The sequence below is a fragment of the Coenobita brevimanus genome, chromosome 39, assembly GCF_032717465.1.
Source record: "Coenobita brevimanus isolate Jiangsu-jjx chromosome 39, ASM3271746v2, whole genome shotgun sequence".
Classification (NCBI taxonomy): domain Eukaryota; kingdom Metazoa; phylum Arthropoda; class Malacostraca; order Decapoda; family Coenobitidae; genus Coenobita; species Coenobita brevimanus.
This window is the reverse complement of record NC_136992.1, coordinates 29,301,430-29,321,785: the sequence shown is the minus strand read 5'-3', so window position 1 is coordinate 29,321,785 and position 20,356 is coordinate 29,301,430. Positions and strand designations below refer to the sequence as shown.

General features: G+C 41.5%; 1 protein-coding gene across 2 annotated transcripts in view; it reads left to right on the top strand.

The window, feature by feature from the left end:
• LOC145396880 (uncharacterized) overlaps window positions 1-20,356 on the top strand; it is a 70,482-nt gene that overhangs the window by 11,956 nt on the left and 38,170 nt on the right. Inside the window, exon 1 of one of the 2 annotated variants that reach the window (XM_080270169.1) lies at window positions 12,754-12,779. The exons of the other annotated variant lie outside the window; for it this stretch is intronic. The gene's annotated coding sequence lies outside the window, so the exon portion shown is untranslated. Of the gene's footprint in view, window positions 1-12,753; window positions 12,780-20,356 lie in introns of those variants that run through there. 2 annotated transcript variants of the gene reach the window in all.

Genomic DNA, 20,356 nt, shown 5'->3' with positions numbered 1-20,356 from the left:
TGGCAGTGGGCGTGGGAAGTGCGAATGATGCAGATGCAGGGTGGATGCTGGTGTGGGTGTGGCAGTGGGCGTGGGAAGTGAATGGTGCAGGGTGCATGCTGGTGTGGGTGTGGGTGTGGCAGTGGGCGTGGGAAGTGAATGGTGCAGGGTGGATGCTGGTGTGGGCGTGGGTGTGGCAGTGGGCGTGGGAAATGAATGGTGCAGGGTGGATGCTGGTGTGGGCGTGGGTGTGGCAGTGGGCGTGGGAAGTGTGAATGATGGAGGGTGGATGCTGGTTTGGGCGTGGGTGTGGCAGTGGGCGTGGGAAATGAATGGTGAAGGGTGGATGCAGGTGTGGGCGTGGGTGTGGTAGTAGGTGTGGGAAATGAATGATGCACGGTAGATACTGGTGTGGGCGTGGGTGTGGCATTGAGCGGGGCGTGGGAAATGATTGATTAAGGGTCGATGCCGGTGTGGGCGTGGGTGTGGCAGCGGGCGTGGAAAATGAATGGTGCAGGGTCGATGCTGGTGTGGGCGTGGGTGTGGCAGTGGGCGTGGGAAGTGTGAATGATGCAGGTTAGATGCTGGTGTGGGTGTGGCAGTGGGAGTGGGAAATGAATGATGCAGAGTAGATGCTGGTGTGGGCGTGAATGTGGCAGTGGGTGTGGGAGATGAACAGTGCAGGTTAGATACGGTACTAGTGTGGGCGTGGGAGATGAATGGTGCAGGGTAGATGCTGGTGTGGGCGTGGGTGTGGCAGTGGGCGTGGGAAATGAATGGTGCAGGGTAGATTTTTTTTAATGCAAGAAAGAAGGAACCAAAGGCAAGGAGACAGCAAAATTGTTCCCTCAAAGAAAAAACGAAAACAAGGCAGCAGAAAGCCAAATTTCAAGATCCGTTCATTTCAAGATGCTTGTGTGGGTGCAGGAAATGAACAGCATAGGCTTTGATATCACTAACAAAGCCACAGAACACAAGAGACTGCCTGGCTGAGTGAACAAGAAGCCTTATATATGATCCACCTCGTATCGTTCTTAAAAACTATCGTGAAATCTATCAAACTAGGAAGAATACGGTGCTTAACACAGTTGCACTTCTGAATAGCGAGGCTTCCGGTAAAGATTTCAAAGTCGTAAATGTCATGTTTGGACTGAATCTCCTCTTATCTGCCTGGAGATAAGCGTAGATAGGGATTGTTAGGGAGAGGTCTTATGCTGCAGACGTTATTGAGTTGGTGTGTAGCATTGCTGACTGTGAGTTTTAATTTTGCTTATTACACATTCGTATTGGCTTTCTCTCTCTCTCTCTCTCTCTCTCTCTCTCTCTCTCTCTCTCTCTCTCTCTCACGTGTAGGAGTGAGTCAGACTCAGGAAGCTGGGTCTCTCCGTTCACAAATTTCTCACCCTTCTCGCCTAATTGCCGTTGTCCTCAGTATGACTCACCCCACTCATACTTACTCATACTGACCCACTGTTACTCACTCATACTTAGCCTGAAAAACAAGATGCATTCATTTTGAGTTACTCAGCCTGGACAGTTTGCGTGTAAAGGACTGGAGGTCATAGGCAGAGGGATATACAGACTGAGGAAGACTGGGAGTATCGTTTTTATCTTGCATTAGAAAATATGGCTTCAGCTTTATTTATTCATATTTTTATTTACTTGTTTATTTATTTATGTATTTAATTCATTACACCTTTTCATGTGTTTGGGTCTAATGTTGGGAGACTAGTCAGTTTCCACAGGCCCACCAGTCCTCCCTTGTACCACCATGCTTCTCATATCACCACTAATGTGCTAGTACCCACCGTCCATATTGAATGCTAGGGCCATCTCCTATACACTTAGTCCTACACGCACACACACGTAGCCACTCACCCACTCCTCGTACTTCCACATTTATTTACTCACATGGCCTCTCCTGTGCCAATACCCACCGTCCATACTGAATCCTACATGTTTCATCCACACAGCGCATGCCCACCCTCCCACACACTCATTTACACGCTCATTCTGCGCTCATACCCACCGTCTATATTGAATACTTGCTACATCTCCCCCATCCACACAACACAAACTCAGCCACCCACCGACACACACTCATTTACTCACTTATTCGGCGCTAATCCCCACCGTCCATATTGAATCCATGCTAGGAGAAGAAAGATTAACTGTAGTCCTTTCACACTAACCTGACCCAGATTTCGAGCATCCCTTGGTAACCACTCACAGTTGTTCAGTTGTTTGTCCGTCTCTCCTGCACTAGTCATATCCGGCGCCGTCCAGATGTAGCTTTTGAGGGATGAAGAAACACTTTAATTTCCTCTGTAATGATCACGTAGCCCGCCGTAACCCCTTCAGTCCGGTTACGTACGGAGAGAGAGAGAGAGAGAGAGAGAGAGAGAGTACATCTGTTTTTCAAGTTCCTTCTGGAGAAAATTTGGAACTGGCTAAATACATTGAAAACCCAGTCTCTTGTTTCTCTCTCTCTCTCTCTCTCTCTCTCTCTCCACTTTCTACATACTGAACTTATGCTTTCTACTTCCGGACGATTTTCCTCAGCTCAGGGGACGCTTTAGGGGGGTTTGGATACAACCTCCTTGTTTAACCCCTTCACCGCATCCCCCTCCCTGACATAGCTGCAATAAATCGTCTGGTGGCAGGAGTTAAGTGGAAAATACCGCACATCATCCGATTAAAGGAGGTTGGCTAACGGGAAAGAGAGGGGTGACGTGCAGGGAATGAACTGGAATATTGAGAAGCAGTTAGTCATGTGGAGAGACAAACGAGGAAGTGAAGGAGTGTTGTGGTGTGGATGTGGATGTGATAGGAAGCGTTGGGAGAAACAAACTGAGGTGGTTTGGCCATGTGGAGAGGATGGAGAGTGAGAGACCGACGAGGAGAGTGTATGTGAGAGAGAGGGAGAGGGAGGGGAGGCCAAGGATGAGGTGGAGGGATGGAGTGGAGAGGTATATGAGAGGGGGGTGTGAGCTGGGAGCAGGGCAGTGAAATGGCGTTGGACAGGGCGACATGGAGGCGGTTTATTTCTGGCTACCCTGTACGGGATTAAGGCGTCTGGCAATAGATAGATAGAACTGTACCCTTTTTACGCTAAATTGGCCTAAAATTGACATCTCTCTGCTAACGATCTAGTGAAATTAGCTGCAAAGGGGACGGAAATATGCGCCAACTTAGAGTGAAAAATGTATAGGCCAGTGTGTATACTTGTGCTTATCTTCACACTGTCATACTACACACTGATACACGCCACATTGCCCTTAGTCACACTTCATAGTCACTCCTCACACTGTCATAATTTATACCAATACACTTCATACTGCCATCTTTCACACTTCATAGTCACACCTCACACTGTTATAATTTATACCAATACACTTCACACTGCCGTACTTTACAGATACACTTCACACTGCCCTACATCACACTTCATACTGCATATCTCACAGTCATAATTGAGAGAGAGAGAGAGAGAGAGAGAGAGAGAGGAAGCCAGGTAATGGGCGTCTCCCCTTGTCTGCAGTCAGCATAACAGTAATCCCTGAGGCTCAACAGATATACTCAGCGCCAAGGATATACACAGCAGAACGAGGAATACCGGCACTGCACTTTATACGGTAACAGTATACTTGTAGGCACCACCAGGATATACTCAATAAAACCTAGTATATTCAAGTGTGATATGGTAAACTTTTCTTATAAATAATAGTATACCTTTAGGCAGCACCAGGATATACTCAACAAAGCCTGATATACTGAACTGTGATATACATCTTTTCTAATACATAACAGTATACTCAGGCACCACCAGGATATAGCCTATTCAACGAAGTGCGTTATACTCGGCAAAACATGATATACCCAGGAGTTTAAAGGACCTTATGGTTATACTCAACAAAGAGCGTTATACACAGCGTGATATACGACACCAGATAATATATAACAGTAGGTGGTATACTCTTGAGTATATATAAGGACACCGGGTACTTAACAAAGCCTGATATACCGCATACTTTTGTAATATATCCTATAACATTTAGTCCCCTGTCATGTACTGTGTGATATACCGTATACAGCACGCGAGTATGCTCAAGAAAGCGTGATATACTGATAGCGATATACTCAGTGCATGATATATAGCGCGATATACTCAACTGATATACAAAGAACAGTATACTCAAGTTATATACTACCACACACCCAAAAGCTAACAGTAATCTTCTCTCAACAAAGGTATACCCAACAAAGAGCGATATACTCAAAGCTTAATTGGTATACCACTCTTCTCTATACGCGGGTGTGAGTTCAGGTGTGGGTTATGTGGGGAGCACCTGCACAAACAAGGGTGTGTGTGTGTGTGTGTGTGTGTGTGTGTTTATAGATTGGTGTTAGGGACGGACAGGAGATTGTTGTTTGATTGTGTGTGTGTGTGTGTGTGTGTGTGTGTGTGTGTGTGTGTGTGTGTGTGGGTGAAGTAGAATATTGTGAATTGATGTGTGTAGCCTATTTGTGTGTCAGGTTCTATTATAACGTATTTTGCATCTGCCGGTATCTGTCTGTCTGCCTGTCTGTCTCTGTCTACCTACCTACCTGCCTAACTACCTACCTACCTTTATATATACACGTGTGTCTGCCTGCCTACTGACTTTTCCACTCTATATCTACATGTGCATCTGCCTACCTATCTACCTTCCTACCTACCTGTCTGTCTGTCTGTCTGTCTGTCTATGTATCTGTCTATCTATCTATCTATCTTGGCAATGCGGTATAAAATTATGATTGTACCCGTGCATGCCAAGTGACAAGCCAAGTCCTTACCGGGCAGTGTCATGTGCCTGGCTTGTTGTTCTTTGTTCTTTGTTGTTGTGGTGGTGGCCCAGGTTCATCTCAGTGTGAACCCAGTGGACCGCAGGTTGAAGGTCCACCTCTCCTCAGCCCACCATCCTTTTTTATGAGGGACAGGGGTGTAGGAGAGACGGTTTGGGGGCTTGTGGAGGGAGTTGGGGGACTTGTGTATATCCAGGCAGGTCCACCACTCAGCTAGGTCGATGCCACCGCGTGAAGGCCTCCCTCTCTAGCATCGCCTTGGTTGGTTAATGGTCTAGCTCTTGGCGGACCTGAGTTCAAACCCCGAGTAGTAATTAAAGTGTACCGTACCTTATATATGTCACCAGGAAGAAGCGATTTTTAACTTGGGGTACGTTTAGTGACTGTACCGCATGTGGGTGTGAAAGGTAGCATAGCGTTCCTTCATCTGCCCCTGACCTTTTTGTTGTGTTTTGTTTTGTTTTTTTAATAACAGAGCAAAGAAAAACAAATGAATAAAAAAAATAATCCATACACCAGATCACTGGCGTCCTCCATTCATGAAATCTCTGTAACAGTTGGACTTAAACAGCTGTAAGTTGAATTTTGGAGGGAAACAACTCCGGGAAAGTGAGTTCCAGAGAGATGCAGTTCGGGGCATAGAAGAATTCTGATAGGCAGCAGTTCTACAATATGGCTGTGTGACATTCCAATCATGACCTGTGCACAGTGAGCTGCAAAAGAATTAAAATCTGGGCCGAATTAGAATAAAAATAGTGGTAGTAGTAGTAGCAGTAGTATTAGTAGAAGTCTAGTAGTATATATTAATAGTAACAGTCTAGTAGTATTAGCAGTAGCAATATAGTAACAGTAGTAGTAGTAGTAGTTGTTGTATAGTAGTAGCAGTAGTAATAATAGTAGTTGTTGTATAGTAGTAATAGTAGTAGTAGTACTGGTAGTAGTTACAACCCCAGGCACATCTGAACGTAAATCCAGTGGACTGCTAGACAAAGGGAGGAGATTGAGGGACGTTTGTATAACTAGGCAGCTCCGCCACTCATTTATATTGGTGCCACCACGTGTAGGCGTCCCTCTCCTATCAGTTTAAGACAAGGATAGCAAAACAGGAAAGGATTAAGTAGATCGACACTGAATTCTTTTATCTCAAACAGTCTATAAAGGTGAGTAGAGGTGTTTGGAGGGAGGAAGTGATTGACAGTAAATTACGTTATCTGATTAGAGAGACGTGTGTGTGTGTGTGTGTGTGTGTGTGTGTGTGTAAGAGAGAGAGAGAGAGAGAGAGAGAGAGAGAGAGAGAGAGAGAGAGAGAGAAGCCTTAGTGTGGGAGTTGACCAGTTTTGTCCAGTTTGCTCTAGTTACCCCCGCCAGAAATGTCCGCACCTATTTTCTTTCATGTGCCAGAGTCTCAGGTACTCTCTCTCTCTCTCTCTCTCTCTCTCTCATAAAATGTAGGGGGCAAGAGTAAAAGAACCCAAGACGTTATCGAGGTGAAGGGGTTGAGAGAGAGAGAACATATATTGGAACGGAATTTGTCTGGGAGGAACTGACGGAATCTTTCAGGAGAAGGAAGTGGAAGAAGAGGCAACATCAAGGATTAGGCGGAAGTAGGGAGAAGAGTGTTTTAGTAAGTAATTTAGGTGTTAGAGAGAGAGAGAGAGAGAGAGAGAGAGAGAGAGAGAAAGAAAGAGAGAGAGAGAGTAACTTCTTCATATTGTTGTTACTCTGGCAGTGACTAACCAGTACTGCGTTTTCTTTTGGCCAGGGGCACTATTTTATTTTCCTCTAGATAAATACAGACCAAAATAAGTAAATAAATAAATAATTAAATAAAATCGCCATAATTGACGATTCACCTGAGGATAAGAATTAAGTGATATTATCTGACTTAAACCATTTTATTCACCTGTCCCAAACTTACCGCAGTCGAGGGGAAATGCAGATGTAGTTCTCTCTCGTCTTTCCCCTCCTCCCCTCCTCCTTCTTCCCTCCTCCCCTCCCCCCCTCCCCCCCTCCTGGTGACTCACAGGGCTTCTCCATCTCTCCACTCTCCTAAAGTTTCCCTCCCTCCCTCCCTTCCCCCCTTCCCCCTCCTTGCAGTCCCTCCCTCCTTCCTCCTTCTCTTCTCCCTCCTGCTGTTTTTCCTTCTCTCCATCTCCTTTAACTCTCCCTCCCTCCCCCCCTGCCTTTCCCCCTATCTTCCTCCTCCTCCTCCTTTTTTTTTTTTTTTTTTTTTTAGCTTCCTCCCTCTTCTGCCCCCCCCCCCCCGACTTCTCTCCTCTCTCCTTTATCTCCTTTCTTTCCCTTCCCCTCCCGCCCTCCCTCTCTCTCTCTCTCTCCTCTCGTCCTTACGTTCCTTCCCCTCCCCTCCACTTTCCTCCTTTCCTCCCCCTCCCCTGATCTCTCTTTTCCTCCCCTCTCCTCTGATCTCTCTCCCATAGGCCTCCCCTCGCCTCCTCCCCATTTCTCCCCTCCTGTTTCCTCCCTCCCCTGTCCTGTCATTCTTAGCTCCCCTTCCCTCACTCCTCCCTTCCTCTTCTTTCCCCCTCTCCTCTTTACTCTTTTTTATAGCACCCCTCCTCTCTCTCTCTCTCTCTCTCTCCACTGTGCTCATCTCCTTTCAGCTGTTCTTTTTCCTGTCTGTATATTCCGTACATACAGAATAAATAGGTAAAGAGGAGATGCTAAGACAGACTGCACCATGTTGAAAATGTTTGCTATAAATTAATTCACCAACCATACACCATCCATACACCTTCCATACACTATCCATACAGTCCATACACCAACCATACACCATCCATACACCATTCATACACCATCCATATACCATACATACACCATCCATACACCATTCATACACCATCCACACACTTCATACACCATCCATACACCATCATAAAATACAAACATAAGCTAATTGAGAGAAAGAGGATCTGCTGTCGTAAAATAAGAAGCATTAAAGAAGAGAGAGAGAGAGAGAGAGAGAGAGAGAGAGAGAGAGAGAGAGAGAGAGAGAGAGAGAGAGAGAGAGAGAGAGAGAGTGTTTTCAAAAGGCCAGAGACGTGACCTAAGGCGGTATTTATTTTATCAGTAAGGCGCACATTATTGAAGATCTGTAGTTTTAGGAGAGATAAGAAGGGTTTATGTTGGTAAATTAGGTTCTGATAACAGGTTAGCGGAGGGAAATATGTTAACTGTGATTATTATTATTATTATTATTATTATTATTATTATTGTCAATGTTGTTGTTGTTGGTGGTGTTGGTGTTATAGTTATTTTGTTATTATTATTATTATTATTATTATTATTATTGTTATTATCATTATTATTATTATGATTATTATTATTATTATTATTATTATTATTATTATTGCTGTTGTTGTTGCTTTATTATTATTATTATTTTAATTATTTTTACCATTATTATTATTATTATTATTATTATTATTACTGCCAGTTACGAAAGAAAGCTTAATGTGAAATGTTGGCAAGATTACCCACTGGATGTCACCAGACTCGTAATGAGAGAGAGAGAGAGAGAGAGAGAGAGAGAGAGAGAGGAAGCCGAGCCAAATTCATGTCCATATACATAAACCATCTCAAGCATCCGCCGTGCCTAAGAAAATACATAAATACTGTACCGCTTCCTGTATACTTCCAGTGTGTTTTGTAACCCCCCCCCCCGGCGGTACAGGAGTGGATGAACCGGTTTCCTTGTACAAAGGAAAAGGGGAAAAAGAAGTATGGGGTAATCATAGCGGCATTTGTCTTCTTAGTATAATAGGAAAAGTGTATGGTAGGATACTTATTGACAGAGTTAGAGAAAGAACAGAGAAATTAGTTGGAGAAGAACAGGGAGGCTTTAGGAAGGGAAGAGGTTGTGTAGATCAGATATTCATTCTTAGATCTTTAGTGGAAAAGTTTCTAGAGAAGGGAAAGAAGTTGTATGCGGCTTTCATGGATTTGGAGAAAGCATATGACAGGGTGGATAGACAAGGATTGTGGAAAGTGTTAAGAATATATGGAGTAGATGGGAAGTTGTTGAATGCTGTGAAGAGTATGTACGATGGTGCGAAGGCTGCAGTGCGTGTGGATGGTGAACTAAGTGAATTTTTCTCTTTGAAAGTTGGGTTGAAACAGGGATGTGCCATGTCTCCATGGTTGTTCAATCTGTACATGGATGGGGTAATAAAAGAGGTACAAGGTAGGGTAGTGGATGTTGGAGTGGCCCTGGTGAGAAAGGATAGTGTTTGGAAACTTCCTGTACTGTTGTTTGCAGATGATACTGTGTTGTTGAGTGAAGACGAAGGGGAGCTGCAAGGCTTGGTGGATGAGTTTGGGAGAGTGTGTAAGAAACGGAATCTAAAGGTGAAAGTAGGGAAGAGTAAAGTGATGGTCTTTGAGAGAGGTGAAGTCAGTGAATGTACAGCGAGGTTGGATGGTGAGGAATTGGAAAATGTGAGTACGTTTAAGTACTTGGGTAGTGTGATGAGTAAGGATGGAGGTTTGGAGGGTGAAGTGCTTGAAAGGGTACAGCAGGGAAGAAAGGTTGCTGGTTCTTTGAAAGCAGTGATAAGAAACAGGGAAATGAGCATGGAAGTGAAAAAGTTACTACATGACAGTACTGTAATACCAACTCTAACGTATGGAAGTGAAGCTTGGACGTTGTTGAAAGGACACAAGTCAAGAGTGAGAGCAGTGGAAATGAGTTATTTAAGAGGAGCCTGTGGAGTCACATGGAGAGACAGGCTGACGAATGAGGATATAAAGAAGCGTTGTGGTGTGGATGTGGATGTGATAGGAAGCGTTATGAGGAACACACTGAGGTGGTTTGGCCATGTGGAGAGGATGGAGGGTGCAAGACTGACGAGGAGAGTGTATGTGAGTGAGGTGGAGGGTGGAAGAGGGAGGGGGAGGCCGAGGATGAGATGGAGGGATGGGGTGGAGAGATATATGAGAGAGGGGGGTGTGAGTTGGGAGCAGGGCAGTGAAATGGCGGGCGACAGGGCGACTTGGAGGCGATTTGTTTGTGGCCACCCCAAACGGGATTGAGGCGTCTGGCAATAGATAGATAGATAGAATGTAACCCTTTCAGTACGAGAGGTGCGGTGGCTGTAGGAGTATGGGTAGGATGGTGTGATGATGATGATGAGAAGGAGGGTGATGGTAGGTGGAGGAGAGAGATGATGATGATGATTGGAGGAGGAGGAGGAAGGTGATGATGATGAAGGTGATGATAGGAGGAGGAGGAGGAGGATGTTTGTGATGATGATGATGATGTGGGTGATGACGGTGATGATAGGAGGAGGAGAAGGGTGATGTTTGTGATGATGATGATGATGAGGAGGAGGAGAGGGTAATGATAGTGATGATAGGAGGAGGAGAAGGGTGATGTTTGTGATGATGATGAGGAGGAGGGTGATGATGGTGATGATAGGAGGAGGAGAAGGGTGATGTTTGTGATGATGATGATGAGGAGGAGGAGAGGGTGATGATGGTGATGATCGGAAGAGGAGGGTGATGATGATGATGATGATGGGGAGAAGGAGGAGAGTGATGATGATTGATGATGATGATGGTGATGATGAGGAGGGTGATGATGGTGATGATAAGAGGAGGAGGGTGATGGTAATGAGGATGTTGATGATGGTGATGACTGTGATGATGGTTATGGTGATAATAGTGATGCTGGTGATAGCAGAATGAGTTCGAACGATGGTGATGATAGCAGTAGTAGTAGGGTTAGTAGTAGTAGTAGTAGTGGTGGTGGTAATAATAATAATAAAAATAATAATAATAATAATAATAACAACAACAATAATAATAATAAAATAATAACAATAACACCACCACCACCACCAACAACAACAACAACAACAACAACAATAATAATAATAATAATAATAATAATAATGACACCCACGATAAGTAACCATTTCAGGCCAAAGACGTAGGTGGTAAATTCTTGCTAAACCAGACGATTTTATTCAGGTGATGAGAGAAAGCGTCCGTGTAGTGGAGGGGTTGATTTCATTGTCTCCCTAGCCCTCCTAAGCTGAGCAAAATCGTCTGGTAGGAGAAAGTGGAGGGTTATCTGTCCTCACGTGTGGTACTGACTCATTTCGTGGGAGAGAGAGAGAGAGAGAGAGAGAGAGAGAGAGAGAGAGAGAGAGAGAGAGGATACTGAAGTGGAGGCGATTGGTGATAAATCAGCTCAGACACTTTTTTCTGGGCCAGACCGGATGAACTCTGGGGTTACGAGATTAGCAAGACAAGGGACACTCTGGTTAGCCGCACCCACCCCAACCTCATTCACACCAATCCAGCACCTTACACCCACAACATACCCACACACACACACACACACACACACACACACACACACACACACACACACACACACACACACACAACCACACGCACACTCATAAAACTCTGCGGTTCCCCCTTGCCAGATTTCACCCTGCAAAATGGTACAGTGACTCATCAGCACAGCGAGGGACACACTGGTAATGGCGGCGTGTGGGTGTGGCAGAGATAGATAAGAGGAGAAACGATTGATAAGGATAAGAACAAAAAATAAATGGTGAATAATTAACAGTGCTAGAGTGAGAGTAGGTTGAACAAGACGAAGATATCCGGTTGCTGATTGATAAGTTGAATGAAATAGGAGAATTGTAAGGTAATTTGATAAAAGTTAAAGAGATAGTGTTGATTATTTAGATTTTGATAAGATTAGGATGAACAGAATGAAAACCGGATGTAGGTGAGTATGACTGAATATGAATGGTGAATTAGATGGATAAAATAATGTATAATGTATTCAGCTGGATATGTAAAGTGTGATTAATAGTGACTGAGAGAGAGAGAGAGAGAGAGAGAGAGAGAGAGAGAGAGAGAGAGAGAGAGAGAGAGAGAGTATAAAAAACCGTGATAAGAAGCGGAAGAATGGTGACTGATAAGGACGTAGAGAGAAGAGAGGGAGCGAGAGAAGTATATGTTGTTGCTGACAGGAGATTACATGATAAAGGGTTGATAATACGTGGATAAAACCGTAGTATCGCCAATATAGATAAGCTGAGACAAGGACGAGGGGGAAGAAAAACTGATAAGAAATGGATGAAGTCAGAGATAAGAGAGGTAATTATGATATGAAAGGGATAAATTAACTGATAACGTAAGATAAGATACTGATGAGGTTAAATAAAGAGGGAAAAATGAATGGTAACTAAATAATAAGACTGCATAATTAGGTGTGAAATCAGTGAGCGAGAAAATAAGAGAGAGAGAGAGAGTATTATGCATTAGGGTAAATTGGAGTAGTTAGGATAAGAAGGGCGGGTGTAGTGGACAGAGGAAGGTGGGAGGGTGAAAGAGAGTTGTTACGATCAATATTAGGGCGGCAGGGAGGGGGAGCAGGGGGCGGAGGGGGCAGGGGGCGGGGGAGGGAGGTACGGAGGAGAGGAGTGAAAGGGGAGACTGAGGGAGGAGGAGAGGTAGGGAGGAATGAAGCTTGCAAGATGGGATACGTTGAGTGGTTGCAAATCTTAAAACGAGGGAGATTTTGAATGGAACTGGAGGAGGAAGACAGTGGTAGGGGAAAGGAGGAAGATTCAGCCCTAAACTCTCCCTTTTTTATCCTCTCCCTCCCTGCCTCCCTCCCTTCCTCTCCCTATATAGTTCCTCCCAGTCCCGTCTTCACCTCAGTGTGTTCCTAACTCTGGTGGGGTGAGGTTGTGTCGTTCCCGCTCTCTCTCCTTGTCTCCCCGGTACACAAATTTCACTTTCCATTTTTCGCCCATTTCGCTATGCTTGGGCGGTTTAGAGTGAAGTGCGTGTAGCGTTGTTCATTATTGTGGAGTCCTCAGGCTGGTTGAACAGGCAGCCATGACATGAAAAGTGTACAGTGCAGTGAACGTTTAAAAGGACAAACTCGATTCTCCAATGCCTTGAACGTGAGTAGATATTCGTGGTGGTTTGTTATTGTTTCTTGATGTTTGTGTTTGGTAGGAGGAGGGTTGTGTGGTAGCCGTGGTTGTGGCAGGTGCGGTGGTGGTGGTAGGTGTGGTTGGACAGGTGAGGCAGTGGGTGTGGGTGCTAAGGAATGTGATAGGTGTCTAGCCCCGTCCATTGACCAAGCGAGATCTCATAACACTTCTTCGTGACTAGTGTATTTTTGTATCTGGGACGTTAATATATTCTCGATTGGGATTTTAAATAATTGATGTTTATAAAGAAAATAAATAATGAAATAATAAGGGGTAATATAAATAAATCGTTAATGAAGAGGTGTGGATGAGCCTCCTGTGTGTGTGTGTGTGTGTGTGTGGAGAGAGAGAGAGAGAGATGAAAGGAAGTAAGTTAGGGGGGAAGTGTGATTGATAAAATGGAAAGGGAGGGTGATGCAGAGAATGGAAAAGGGGAGAGAAGTGACAGTGGATATGGAAGGGAGAAAAAATTGTGGGAGGTAGGGTGGTAGCGAAGGGAAGGGAGAGAGGGAAAGTGATGGAGAGAAAAAGGGAGAAGAAAAAGAAGACGAGGGAGAAAAAAGACAGATAGAGGAAGGAGATGAATAAAGAAGGAGTGGAGAGTGGGATGGAGGAGGGTGTAAAAATAAAAAATAAAAGAGGGAGAGAAGTGATGGAGTTGGAGTGAAGGATTATAAACGTGTTAATGGGATTTTTTGAAGTACGAGAGATTTTTTTCAGGTGCAAAAATAGTCTGAATGTTGGAAAAAGATGTAAAAAAAAAAAAAGCCTCTGTTGTAATGGAGAAAATAAAATCCACTTTTTTATATACAGATACACTTTCTCATTTAAATTGTTTCACTCAGGTTATGACAGAGAGAGAGAGAGAGAGAGAGAGAGAGAGAGAGAGAGAGAGTTGCAGGTAATCCAGTGTCGTCCAGAGTCAGATTAATCCACTCAGAGATAAACGTTTGAGATTAAGAAAGTATAGCTTATATGTTATGTATCCTTATCAGGCAAGTCCACAAAAAAGAATATGATTTTGAGATAAGTTAATAATGTTGCAGAGAATATATTTTTTTTACTTAATTCATTTCCCCTTCATCTTTTCATCTTCAGCAACACAGATAAATAAAACTGTTACAATGTTACAACTCAGAAGCAAAGTGTTGTGGACGATAGATAAATAAGTAGATGAACAGTTAAATGAGATGTCGAATTAGGTGTTCAAGGAGAGATAAGAGAGGCTGAGATAAAGCCAATTAAATCTTACCTTGAGAGAGAGAGAGAGAGAGAGAGAGAGTATAGTCTTGTGAAGCAATGACAATAACAATGACAATAAAACTAATCCAGAATTAAATTTTGATTCAGATAGTTTTGAGAGAGAGAGAGAGAGAGAGACACTAGTCTTGTGAAGCAATAAAAATAAATTAGCTAAAACTAATCCAGAATTAAACATAAATTCGAAAAGATTGGAGTAAGATCAGGAAGTTTTATATATTCTTCTACTCCAATTAAAACAGGTATAGAGGGACGTTTTCTTGTATATATAATAAATGTTTGATACCGGTACTCATGTTTTTTTTCAGATACGCCAAAATCACGTGGCAAAATAAAAAAAATAAAAAAATAAATACGTTTAGGATTTTTAAGAAAGCAGCAACGTACGGAGTGTGTTCATACCCGGGAAAGAAAGAGAGGAACGCAATTTACAGAAACGATAAGTGTTACATTAATCAACATTCAACTGAAATTAACTCGTTCATGTGGCTTCCTATCTTCCCCAAGCTGAGTAAAACCGTCTGGAGAGAGAGAGAGAGAGAGAGAGAGAGAGAGAGAGAGAGAGAGAGAGAGGTTAAAGAAAGTAAGCTCTATACCCAATACTTCCTTAACACACACACACACACACACACACACACACACACACACACACACACACACACACAAAGCAGTCGAGTTTTCTGAAGCTATAAGGAAGTGTTGCAGTTCACCCTGATTTATGATTTAATTGGTCTTCACAAGCATCAATGGTTACACTGTGAATAATGAGGTGAATAATGATTAACGAAGTAGCGTACCGTAAACTACCTCTATCGTACCGTATCTACTGCATCTCTATCGTACCGTATCTGCCTCATCTCAATCGCACCGTATCTACTGTACGTCATGTCTTTATGGTACCGTGTCTACCTCATCTCTATCGTACCGTGTCTACCCAACATCTTTATCGTACCGTATCTGCTTCATCTTTATCGTACCGTGTCTGCCTCATCTCTCTATCGTGTCGTATCTGCCTCATCTCAATCGCACCGTATCTACGTCATGTCTTTATGGTACCGTGTCTACCACATCTCTATCGTACCGTATCTACCTCATCTCTATCGTACCGTGTCTACCTCATCTCAATCGTACCGTGTCTACCTCATCTCTATCGTACCGTATCTACCTCATTTCTTTATCGTACCTTACCTACCTCATCTCTGTCGCACCCCAAGGTACATATAAAACAGCTTTGTACATTAGGTTACACCCAAAGCGTTTTATTTTTATTTTTAGTAAGAAAGTGTACCCTGCATATTGTGGTATTGTGACTTTTAAATATTTAGCGTGTTTTTATATGTAAGACTGTAGCCCACCCAGTTAATTTTGCCCTTTTCAGAGTCATACAAAGCAACCAAATGTACAGAAATAATAGCAAAATAAGAGATAACAATTTTGACTTCTTACAAATAATACACCGGAGTAAAATCGTGACACTTGGAAATAACCGCTATGAAAAGTTTATATCGTATCTCTAAAACTTTCTACTGTATCTTTAAACTCTTATATCGTATCTATAATTTTATATCGTATCTTTAAAATTATATATCGTGTCTTTAAAATTATATATCGTGTCTTTAAACTCTTGTATCGTATCTATAATTTTATATCGCATCTTTAAGCTTTTACCGGTATATCGTATCTTTATAATTTTATATCGTATCTTTATAATTTCATATCGTGTCTTTAAAGTTTTATATTCTATCTTTAAAATGTTATATTCTGTTTTAAAAATTTATACAGCATATTTAAAATTTTGTATCGTATCTCGGGTGACTTTCTTAACCGGTAGATGCGGTGTATGGAATAGAAAGAGAAGAGCAGCGTAGGTCAAAAAAAAAAAAAATCCAAAATAAAATTGTTAGTCAGTAGGCATTTAAGATGATAAAAATATACATAGTTCCGTGTGTGCGTGCTTGTGTGTGTGTGTGTGTGTGTGTGTGTGTGTGTGTGTGTGTGTGTGTGTGTTAGATGCATAGAAAGTAGACCAGCTTACAAATACAATAAAAAAAAAAAATGTAGACATGCAACCTGTCTCAGTGGCTTGTATTCTGGGCGGTAAAGGAAGCTCCCTAACACCTCTCCCTTACCGATTTAGTTTTGGATATGAGTGGATAATATCGTTTTGTACTTTATTTATGCCAAGTATGATTATATTAGAATAATTTAAGTAACAAAGAAGACGACGGGAAGGTGTAACATGCAAAATAAATCATTCAAGAAGAGGCATTAGGGAGCTTCTGATTGGATATAAATGCACTGGAATCAGATGGTTACCCCCGAAAATAAATAAATAAATAAATATGTAAATTATGCTTAAGAGGAGTCACTTTATCTCATCTTATCTGGAAGGTTTGGTATATATAAACAGTTTTAATCTGTAAATGCACTGATGGAAAGATAATGTATACGAACCGATCTGGTGAAAGTAAGCACACACACACACACACACACACACACACACACACACACACACACACACACACACACACACACACACACACACAGGTAAATAGATGTATAAAATACATATATATTAGGGCAGGTATGTACTGTATGTATGTCTGTTTGTATTTGTCCATCCAACCAGCAATCTATTTTTGTATTTATGTATGTATATGTTCATGTGCTTATCTGTCCAACCATCCAGCTGTTTATCTTTCTGGCATGTATGTATGTACCGTATATGTGTATAAAATATAGCTATGTATGTGTATTTACCGTACGTGTATGAAATATATGTAGGTATGTATATATGTATGTATTTATGAATGAATCACTGTATGTATGTATGAATATTCAGTATGTATTGCCAAACATCTTATCCCTGAAGTAATCAAGGTTAATGATGACGCAAGCAAAAGCAAGCACCTCTCCCACACTTATAAATCTCAGCATGTTAACGCCTTGAGATCAACACAGCCACTAGTAAAGGAAAACAAAAAAGAATCTGGGCTTACGAAGGACAGGATTACTTAAAATTACTCTCGATTTCTCACAGCCATCAGCGTAAAATAGATCATAAATAAAAAGCAAATAAAATGCAAGGGTAAATCAGATGTGCTCACGTTTATAGAGGAAATCAATGTACTGTTATAGAGTCGATCTACTTTTTGGTCGAAGCATTATGAAACACAGACACAACATTCTGAAACCTGTGTTGGAGGCCAGGGATAACACCACAGAGTTTCAAAAGTCATCGCTCACCGTCTCGTTATTTATCGTTCGGATGTGGCTCGTCATGTCCGCGATTTACCTGTGGATTTTACCAAGGTTGTACTAGTCAATGTTCACAGATATTAACCCTCTTGTGATTGAGACAGCTCTTGTATTCTCCTCCAGCTAACCCCCTTGATTTTTATTTAGGGGAGAGTGCGTCACAACTCGACGATTTTCATTTAACAAGACGATTTTTATCTGAGTCAACATCTCATAGTTTTAAGTGGTCAGGCTAATTTCAGACGGTTTTTATTCAGGTGATAGTGACACGAGCCTGGGAGAAGCAGCAGATCGATGCCTTAATAACGATAAGATCAAGGTTGCTGCATATGTTTGGAGAGAGAGAGAGAGCAAATGTTCAGAGAGAGAGCATATGTTGAGAGAGAGGGGGGGCGGGGGAGAAACTCAAATTATGTCGAAAAATTATGTGAAGAGGAAAGTTGGCAGCATATCTCCTTAGACTTTATACCAAATTAATGATGAATTACACGCAGTCCGTACTCCATAGAGAAGGCCTGTCATAAATAGCTACGGTATATATACAGGGCTCTTGTTTGGCGAGCCACAGCTCGCAAAGGCGAGTATTTTTTCCCTTCGGCGAATAAATTTTACATGCAAGTCGCCTTTTCGCGAGGAGAAAATACATCCACTTCAAAACCCAGTAAACTACAGAGTAAATAAATCTCACTTAAATGAACAAAAAAGCACGTTGTGATCGATTATTAAGTGTTTCCTTGTCGCCATTGTGAATGTTTAAAACCTCATTATATGATTCTAATCATTACATTGTGTACCGTAATTCAGTAATTTATTGCCCGTTAAATATTTCTGCTCGTGGTCAGTTTGGCTACTAAAAATTTATTTGGCTTGTAAATCTGACGCCTTAGGAGCCAAATGTCTGCCAACCATCGGTAGTTAGCAAGAGCCCTGATATACATTATAGGAACACACACTTCGAACAACGTAGCTTATTTTATTTGTAGATGTAAGACAAATTTTTGCTGACGAACTAGAGAAAGGCGTTTTTTTTGCCAACCAGTAAAAGCAAATTAATATAGCACATTTAGAGATGAACAGGGGAAGGAAAAACAAAAACAAAAAGTCCATGCACCAGGTTACTTGTGTCTTCCATTCGTTAAAAAAAAAAAAAAAAAAAAAACTTTAACAGTTGGACATGAACTGCTGCAGGTTGAAGTTTGGGAGGAATCTGTTTACTTATATGTTTATTTGTTTGCTTAGCTGTTTATTTATGCATTTATTTGCTTGTATGTTTATTTATTTGCTTATTTACTGATTTGAGGGGAAACTTATCTGGGCCAGCGAGTTACAGAGAGAAGCGGAAAATGAATCAGTCTATATTCGTCCATAGATGAAACAGATATAGATATAAAGGGGGAATATAAAAGTCTGTCCATACTGGAAAAAAAACACGTGAGGAAACAATTGGACCAAAGTAGGTTGAAAATGTCCGTAGAGTTAAGAAATAATTTTGGTTTGTAACAAGGAAGAAATATCATGGAAATTTTTAGAGGCACGATACGTATGAACATTTTTAGAGGTACGTAACAACTGTCATATATCGATTTATTCCGGTTTAAATGAAATAAATAGGAAGAATATTTGGAAATTTTTAGAGGTACGTAACAACAGTCATATGTCGATTTATTCCGGTTTAAATGAAACAAATAGGAAGAATATTTGAAAATTTTTAGAGGTACGTAACGACAGTCATATATCGATTTATTTCGGTGTAAATGAAATAAATAGGAGTAGACTGTATATTGGTGTGGATGAGATATACCGTATACTGTATATATATAGTATAACGTAGAGAGGAGTGGTATTATCCTGGGTGACGTATATTTAGGGTAGTGTGAATACTTGTGCAGTTGTTAGGATTCGGAGAGAGAGAGAGAGAAGGCTATATATAAACAGATTTTTTCTATATAATCCAGGCTGCCCGATATAGTGGCGAGAGAGAGAGAGAGAGAGAGAGAGAGAGAGAGAGAGAGAGAGAGAGAGAGAAAGTTCCATTACCCTTTTTTTTGTATTAATAGGAAAGAAAGCAGAGTAACCTATTCAGGCCTCTTAGTAAATTCTTGGCTATTAGATTATTATTATTATTATTATTATTATTACCGGTATTATTATTATTATTATTATTATTATTATTATTACCGGTATTATTATTATTATTATTATTATTATTATTACCGGTATTATTATTATTATTATTATTATTATTCATCGTGGGAAAGGCCTCTCATAGAAAGGTAAGGCTTGGTAACCCTTTCAGTACGAGGAGGCTCATTTTGTTGTTATTGTTGTTGATTGGGTGATTTTAGTAAACTTAAGGCGCCTGGTGGTCTATAGGGTTAAGGTGCCTCTCGAATAGGGCCCTTAAGGATGAGGTTTTGTGTGTAAATAACCTATATGCGACTCAGGGATTCCCGATTGGTCACAGACTTTGGGTATCTGGACGTATTAGCCTAACCCCGGGCCCCTACGCCCCTAATGAGACGATAAAAGGTTGATTGATAGATAAATAGGCAGACAAACAAGCATAGATAGATAAATAGATAGATAGATAGATAGATGGACGGACAGACAGATAGATAGATAGGTAGATGGACAGACACAGACACAGGAGACACACACATACATACATGCATACATACATGCAGACTGATAATTAGAAGATATTCATAGATAGATAGATAGATAGATAATTCGTACAGAAGACTCAAATTTATATCTTTTTATGTCTTCCATAACATAGTTGATTATTGAAGAAAAATAATTATTGGAAATTGTCAAATGTTGTATATGATAATCCATGGTAAAGGAAAAGCAAATGAATCAGACGGAAAAAAAAGTGTGTGTGTGTGTGTGTGTGTGTGTGTGTGTGTGTGTGTGTGTGTGTGTGTGTAGTATTATTAACTCCATTTTCCATGACCTTGCTCTCTCTCTCTCTCTCTCTCTCTCTCTCTCTCTCTCTCTGTATGTATGTATGTATGTATGTAGTA